The sequence below is a fragment of the Pteropus alecto genome, unplaced genomic scaffold (genome assembly GCF_000325575.1).
Source record: "Pteropus alecto unplaced genomic scaffold, ASM32557v1 scaffold20, whole genome shotgun sequence".
In the NCBI taxonomy this organism is placed as follows: Eukaryota; Metazoa; Chordata; class Mammalia; order Chiroptera; family Pteropodidae; genus Pteropus; species Pteropus alecto.
The window spans coordinates 23,816,503-23,823,250 of record NW_006436298.1 but is presented as its reverse complement, the minus strand read 5'-3'; the positions used below and the strand labels follow the sequence as shown (position 1 = coordinate 23,823,250).

General features: G+C 35.3%; 1 protein-coding gene across 15 annotated transcripts in view; it reads left to right on the top strand.

Annotated features, from left to right (window-relative positions):
• Nucleotides 1-6,748, top strand: part of KIAA0825 (KIAA0825 ortholog) — a 356,002-nt gene that overhangs the window by 220,810 nt on the left and 128,444 nt on the right. The window lies entirely within an intron of this gene.

The window sequence follows — 6,748 nt, the reverse complement described above, 5'->3', positions numbered from 1 at the left end:
AGTGACAGAAGTGACAGAGCTTGAGTGACACTGACTCTGACAGGCAGGAGCTCTGGTGGGCACCCATATAATTAGATCTTTTGTGTGGTCTGGTTAGCTAAGGAGGACTTGATGTTTTACTAACAAAATCCTTCGAAAAGAAACCTCATTTCCCCAAAGTTTAGGTTGTTTGCCAAGTAAAGAAATGAAAATAAAATCTGCAAAGAAAAATTTCCTAGTAGATTTGGATGATGTGTATTATCTGCAGTGTAAAAGATGAAGTGAGTGTTGTTGGATTGGCTTGTAAGGAAAGCATCATGCTTTTTCTTTTCATGTGAATAGTTTTTATTGTGTTGAGATTAGAGACAAATAGAAATTATATTATACAATGTGGCAAGCCATTAGCTTTTCAAAAATTTTTTTATCTACAGTGAAAGGCTTTTGATCTTGAAGACTTTCTAAAAAGCTTTTTAAGTTTGATTTTAGGTGGTGTTAGTTTGTTATTTGGTGTAAGTGTCAGTAGCAGTGTATAGAAATTATGTCAGGTAGTGTCACTAGTTGCAAGGCAGTGTGTTGCATTTAAAGAATGTCCTTTTTGAATTTTCATTTCAAAAGTGTAAATTCAGCTTATTCTTCGAAGCTTTAATGAATGTAAGTCCTAATCAGATCATATATAAGAAAATAGTTTTATTATCCATAGAGTATTTTCCCATGGTTTTGCTTTTTTCAGGTTCCAAGCAACACCATAAGCTTCAAGGAAAAAAAAAAAAAAGCCAAAAAGCAAAACAAAGCAATTGCTTTGAACTTACAAACTCATTTTGATGAAGAAAATTCCTTTTCCCCTTATCTTTAGCACTCTTAGGGAATAGGAGTAGACCAATGCACATTTTCTGTTACTGAAAAAATGCAATGGCATAAACCTATTGCACACTGGAGGTCACCCTTGCTATTTACAAATTTTCTACAATTTTACAAAACAAAAGTGGATACTGCATGCTTTTAATATGCACCACAATATTCATGATATTTTGATATAAATACATGGATGTTATGTGTCTTCCCTGTATAGTTAGTCATATTAAGTGCAATTAAGGAACCCATTATAAAAATCTTATGGTTGTCTGATTTTTCTGATGAAATAAGCAAATGACAAGAAGCTTTTCAAAACGAAAGTAGAAGCTTTCATTATATATTACATATAATGAATTTTGAAAATCTTTCCAAATTGTTATAACAGAATTCTAGAATAGAGCCTGTGTGCATTTCTTATTCAATAATTTGTTGAATATTTTTTATCATATCATTTCTTGGGATAGCTTTGCCCTAGTTAATACTGATACCTTGTTGATAAGAAAAATTACTTCTGTAGTAATTTTATTTTCACATCGTTTATTGTGGTATGATAAATAGTTGACCCTGTTCTACAGTTTTCCCGCCATGTTACTTTTACGTTTTTATGTCCCCTCAAGATAAAAATAATGACATATGATTTTACTATGAATGAAAATTTATTGCTTTAAAAATAAATTTATTAAACTCAATAAGAACTCTGGTTTTCACAAATATCTCAATGTCAAAGCATAAAACCAAGGGAGGGGAACCCATTTTGTCTGCATTTCGAAGTTATTCAAAATAGGAACCTGAGATAGATAGAGAAGAAGTGTCTGAAAATGTAAGATTCATCATCTAGGAGCTATAACAAGCAAAGCGTAAAGTTTTTACAATGAAAGAAATATATATTACTTATTTTTTCTTAAGATGAAATAGGAATACCTTGAATTTTTTCTGATGCATAGTACCTTAGTCTACATAGCCAGTTTTTTCTCACAATTATTTTATAGTGCTTTTTAATCTTTCATGAAAAGGATTCTTATATTCAGTTTCATAAATGTTTAACACAATATGTCAATTATCTAGCACAGGGGCCAGAGGTCAAAAGTGAGTTAAAATATGAGAAGATGGCTCTAACAGATTCATAAAAGGCGGCAGGATCGAGGGGACAGAAAGCACACCATCACATTCCCTACTTAAAGCCTAAAGACATCCAGGGATATTTGTCTACTAACAGAGCAAGCAACTCAAGGCTTCTCTGCTGTTTATACCATGAGAGGCACCATCCACTCTCCTTGTCTCTCCTTGTTTAGAGTTCATTGAAGAGAACTGATGAGCCATATCTCAGCCGCCTTCAGATGGTTGATTTTTACAAAGAGAAGCAACTGCATGGTGTTTAGAGTTCATTGAAGAGAACTGATGAGCCATACCTCAGCCTTCAGATGGTTGATTTTTACAAAGAGAAACAACTGCATGACATCTCTTTTTTTTCAACTTCCTTTCTGAGACATTGCCAGTGTTATTTCCTATGTCTCAAAACTCCCTGTTTTAATCTAGTCATTCTGTCCACTGTTGAAGGTTCAAAAGCCAAGTGTCTCTGTGAAGCCTTTCCCAAAAACTCTTGCACCATGGCTATCTCTCTCTCACAGACCGCATAACACTGAGTGTCCCACTCGTTTTGGATTTGATATGTGCATCTTTGGGTTTTTATTTAACCGGAAACTGTTTATGTGTTTCATCACACGAGTGAGTTGTATATCCAGTTGCAGCAAACACTGTCTCTTTTATCCTATAACCCTCACTGCCCTGAGCAGAACACACTGGACACTGAACAGCTGGAAGTAATCTCTTCTTCCTTTGAACTCTCATAGCACTTCCTTTGCACCACTTCTGTGACCTTTATCACTTCATACTTTGTATTACAGTTATTTAAGAATGTGTTTTATCTCCTCAGCTAAAATAGAAATTCCTTGAGAGCAGAACTATGTCTCATGCATCTTTACATCCCACATTATCATCGCCAAAACAACCACATTTAGAACCATGTTTTCAATTAAATTTTTCAGCAACGTAACTAGAGTTTATTGAATATCATGGGACAGAGCATTGTGCTAATTGCTGAGGATGATACAACATCAAGTATTATTGTTTATACCAAAAAGGAGCCTACAACACAGTGGACGAGACAGTAATTGGTGTGAATAATGCAAGAACATGACCAGGGCAGAGAGAATGGAGAGAGCACTCCGAGTTGTGGCTGAGAATGGAAGTAGCCAGCTTCAGGCTTTCATTTGGATATTTGGTAATATGGTGTATGTTGCCTTTAAAAACAATTTCAGTGGCCTGGTCTTTGTCAAAGGCTTCTCTCTCTGGGGGCAGAAGAAGAGCCTGAATGGAAAAGATTTTCATTTAACCACATCCCACCAAAAGGAGCAGTGGCCAAAAGGCCTCTTAAGCTTGAGCACCTGAATCTATCTCAGGCCAAATGGAAGGAAACCTTTGGCACAAAGCCAGCTCTCACATGTTGAATGAGTGAATGAATGCAGGTACTCACTCTGATATTTATTGACTGAGCAAATAAAAAAATAATCTCATCTTAAAACACAAGCACTCTTTGTATTCAGCAGGGAAATTTGCGCCTTATAGGTAGAAATCTAGGGACTCTTACATTTATGTTTACATTTCTCTGCACGAATACATATGCCGTTATGCTTTAAATATTATCATAATAAATTTCATTTCTTTCTAGACTTTTACTAACTTCTCTTTACTTTCAGTCTAGCATACTGAGTGGCTACTTGATCTTTTAAACCAATGCGAGATTCAAAGTTCCTTGAGAAAAGAAGCTGCATCTAATCATTCTCTCTCCCACAAGTGCTTAAATTCTCATTTAAATTAGTTTTAGAGTAGAGAAGAATGTTCAAGCGTGATAGATATAAAGTGCTGTGTCAGGTTCAGAGGGATCGGGGAGTGACTGGCCTCTCCTGTACCTGAGGTCAGAGTATCCTGCCCTTAGCAGAAACACTCAATAAATGTTTGTTGAATTTCATTTTATTTTACCTCGAGTAACAGCTGAATTTGTTTGTGTTGCAGTGATGCTGAAAGAGTTAGTATAGAAAAATCCTCTAAAATTTTCATTTATTCTACCACCAAAAAGACTAATGTTTTTTGATCCTATGGCTCTTTTAGTCTACCAATAGTAATTTGATTCTTAGTGTCTTACTAAAAAAGTGACTCTGTAAAACCAATTAATAAATATTACTGAAAGTGTGATTTTTCAGAAAGCACAGAAGGAAATTAAAAAGATGGAGGGAGGAGGTCCTGCTTTCAATATACGTGGCAGAAAGAAAATTTTAAGGTAATGAAAATATATTGTGTATTAGTGACAAATGGCAGAAGATTCTATGAGGATCCAGAGGAAGGCAGCCTCTCATTTTGTTCTGGAGTACAGTCTAATCCAGAAAGAAGTGGAACTTGAGCTGGAATTTGGAGGATGACATCTGTTTCAGACAGGCAAAGATTTATAAAGATGATAGTTGGCATAAAGCAAATGATGTCAGCAAAGTTCCAAAGGCGGAAAGGTTTTTGTCATTTGGGGAGACAGGGAGCAAACCATTTGGGTCGAAGAGATGGAAAGTAGGCTGGAAAGATAGATTAGAACCAGGTCACAGTGGACCTTATAATCTACAGGAAGAAGTATTCCTTTGATTCCTTGGGATTTGAGGCACAGTCACGGAGAAAAAGTTTTTGAAATTTGAGTTATAAAACCACAGCAGTTGAAGGAACATCATGTATTGGACTGATGAGGCAGGTTGGGGAAGGGACAATGATCAGAAGCCAAGATTAAAGTGAGGAGAAGAAGCACGCTGTCAGGCACAAGGAAAGAACTAAGATGTTAAAAATATACAGTAATCTTCTATATGTGGGGCTATGGCCATCTATGGCGTAGTCCATTTCTCTCTTGAAATGTACTTTAATAAATCTTACTTTTCCTTAAAAAAAAAAAAATATATATATATACACACACACACACACACACACATACAGTATTCTAAATGGAGTACCTTTTATATTTTTCTTCATATTCTTAACCCATAGCCCCCCTACATTTACCTTTTATTTTATGAAAAGAAGGAAGATTTGGCTTAAAGATTGTCAGTGGTAAACGAGGGAATGTAGACTACCTAGAGGTTTTTAGAAAATAGACCTGAGAGGGCGTGAGTCACAAGATGTCATATTAAATTCTTTATTGATATCTTGAAGAATGGGTAGCAAGTGTTGATGTTAGAATGACCTGTAGAGATGGATACAGAATCAGACACCCAAGCCCAGCCCATGAGGCACCTAATCAGAATGCCTGCGAACGAAACCTGTATTTGTAACTAGCTCTGTAGATGATTTGGATACACATTAAAGTTTCAAAACCAGGTATATGATGTATTCTGACACCTTGATAATTTCCCTTTAATATCTCTATTTTCTCAAAATGATCCATGAAAGATTCCTGAGAAAGAAAGAGTTTATTCGAGCAACTTTATTACCAAGTTTAACTGAGGGCTTAGTGAGTACCATGATAGAATTTAATAGTAAACCTACCCATCTGGTCAGGATTCTTAGCATGCTGTGAAAGTAAAATACTTCACATTCATCAAAAGTTCTAATGGGACATTTCCCTCATGTGAAAAAAATATAGATAACTTTTTAATATGGTTCTTGAATTTCCCAGACAGTCCATTACACTAAATCATTTTGTCAATTCTTAAATGATGAGGGCATATGAAAACTAAACAAACACTTTTTCAATGTATTTATTATCTTCTGAGTTCAGGATTTTATAGTTATAATGGTATACTTATTGGTCTGAATGACTCTCAAAGGCAATGAAATGTAAACATATTCTTGATTTGGGGAATTAGTGGTGTAATTAATTTTCTCTAGGAACTAAACTTTCAATTGATCTCATATTTCTCCTTTTTATCTCTAAACGACCTTATTCAAATTGTTATCACTATTTTGCTTTATTAATTATTTTAAACTTTCCCCTTTAGAGATTTTTTAAGCATTAAAATTTTGGAGCCGTTGAAAAGGTGGGGTATGGTTCATGGAGAGGTAGTACTGTGTATATGCTTAGGCAAGAGGTGTCTAATTCAGGTTTTAAATGCACTAAAATAATTTTCATTATGTCATGTTCTCTATCACTTATTAAAATTAAAAATGATTGCAGAGTTAGATGTTAGCTTTCCTTCTGGCACTGTCTGAATTTCTTAATATCTTTGGATCCTTCTATTGGTACTTGTATAATCACCTTTTACATTCACAAATAAGTTACCGAGTCTCCCTGTTGATAGTCATGAAAACAAATTTTAATTGAGTTTGGCATGTCAAAACTCTTTCTTGGTTTCTATGTTTGATGTACCATGCCACATTTTCAATGAATAAAAAACTACCTCCTTGCATATTTATTACACATTCTCAGTTAGTGAGATTTTGTTACACAAGCAGTTGCCTTATTATTTTTTACACCTGCACTTTGATATCACAGTGGTTCATTGTCAATCGACGTAATGTATCAGAAGTGGCACAGCTAATGAGCACACCGTTGCCTTTAATTCATTTTACATTGTGAAACCTTACCAGGAAATAGGCTGTAAAAATTGGGGGAGGGGTGCTGACATTTTATAAATGTCATATGTCAATCCTACATTGTGGTGGTTGTGAAACACTGCATTCTGATGGTATCATAGTCATATGATGGGCCATTTTCACTAGCAGGCAATGAAGGTTTTGGGGGAGTATTTTTTTCATTTGTTTTTGCTTTTAATAGCCCTAAAGAAAGGGGTGTGTGTGTGTGTGAGAGAGAGAGAGAGACAGAGAGACAGAGAGATAGAGAGACAGAGAGACAGAGAGAGAGAGAGCGAGAGAGCGAGAGAGAGCGAGC